The sequence below is a fragment of the Elephas maximus genome, chromosome 8 (assembly GCF_024166365.1).
Source record: "Elephas maximus indicus isolate mEleMax1 chromosome 8, mEleMax1 primary haplotype, whole genome shotgun sequence".
NCBI classification, from domain to species: Eukaryota; Metazoa; Chordata; class Mammalia; order Proboscidea; family Elephantidae; genus Elephas; species Elephas maximus.
In genome coordinates, this window is record NC_064826.1 from 120,185,054 (window position 1) to 120,186,685 (window position 1,632).

The window sequence follows — 1,632 nt, forward strand, 5'->3', positions numbered from 1 at the left end:
GCACCGAGGGATCTGCAGCAGAGTCCACAGGGGATAAGCAGAGGATTCGAATGGACACTGGGAAGGTCTGTTCTGGTTCCAAATGAACTCTGCCCTCCCCTATTCCCCCATTACACACACACTTAATCAGGCTAAGGGCATGGCCAGACTTAAGGGGAAGAAAAATGCTTTATTTTGTATGGCTTGCAAGGTGCTGACATTACTTCTCAACATCTCTATATTTTCTTACTTTGCAACAAGATCTGGTGAACTTTCTTACTCTCTAAGTAGAGATACTAAGTGGCAAACAGACCTTAGGTTGAGATTCTGGACTGGGGCTTCTCCTCCCACTGCTGCCCAGCTCCACCTGGCTGGAGCGTGGGCTCAGGGGTGTTAAAAAGTAATCAAGAGTGGCAGAATCTGCTGCTATGGTGTCACAGCAGGAGCAAGGAGCACAGCAGGAGAAACGAGATCAGCTGGAGAAAGAAGCTCAGGTTGCAGCCTGGCTGAAAAAAAATATTTGGAGATCATCCCATTCCACAATATGAGGTGACTCTGTGGACCACAGAGATTTTGTGTCATCTTTCAGAATGCAACAAAGCTTGGGACAGGGATGTCTCCCTGGTAATATAGGATTTGAAACAGAAAGCAATCGAACGTTAATCAGGAGATAAGCATTTTCAAGACCTTCTCATGGAGAGTGTGAATTTTTCCCCTGTCAGTCTCTCTAATGCTGGTTCCAAGCATCTGAAAGCTTTGTTTGACATTGCAGTGGTGCTTGAGACAAAGGATGTATCACTTACTAGTTTTATTCCTACAATGAATGACATAACCTCTAATCTTTTTTGTACCAAATCCAAAAATGTAGAAACCAGGTTTGAGTTGACAAAACCTTAAAAAAACCTAACTGAAATTTTAGTATTAGAAAAATGTCTACAAGAGGATCTGAAGAAAGCAGAGCAGCATCTCTCTAGGAAAAAGGGCAAAAGTTGACCATCGACTTCAGAATATGGACTTTCTAAAAGCAAAATCAGAGGAGTTTAGATTTGGAATCAAAGCTGCAGAGGAGCAACTCTCAGCCAGAGGCATGGATGCTTCTCCGTCTCACCAGTCACTAGTAGCACTATCAGAGAAGCCAGCAGAACTAAAACGACAGACTATACCTTTGAGGAAATAATTGGAATCCTATTTATATTGAATGACGAATGCTGAATCCATTTCTTGCTCAAGTGAAAATTGAAGAAGCAAAGAGAGAATTGGATGCCATTGAAGCTAAACTTACACAGAAAATGGAGATTTTGGAACTGTGACAAGAGCCAAATAAACATCATTTTCCCTAACAGATTAAATAGGACTTCAAAGAATGAATGTTTTTCCTCTTAGTATTTTTTAGTAACTTAATTTCTGTGTTCTTAGATGAGATAATACATCATTATTGATAGAATAGTGGTTCTACTTGTTTATTGTATTTTTGAACCCAAATACAAAACAGTGTTTATATTTGATTTTGGAGATAATATTGGAGCCATTATTCCTTGTATAAAGAATGTGACTGAGCTGGAGCTGGACTCACAAGAACTCACAAGAACACACCACCTGGGCCATGAGCTATGAAGACAATAGCTAGGACAATCTTGAAAAAGATCTTTTAGG

At 40.3% G+C, this 1,632-nt stretch overlaps 1 pseudogene; it reads left to right on the forward strand.

The window, feature by feature from the left end:
• Positions 1 to 407: 407 nt before the first annotated feature.
• LOC126081610 (HAUS augmin-like complex subunit 1) lies at positions 408 to 1,289 on the forward strand (annotated as a pseudogene).
• The last annotated feature ends 343 nt before the right edge of the window (positions 1,290 to 1,632 follow it).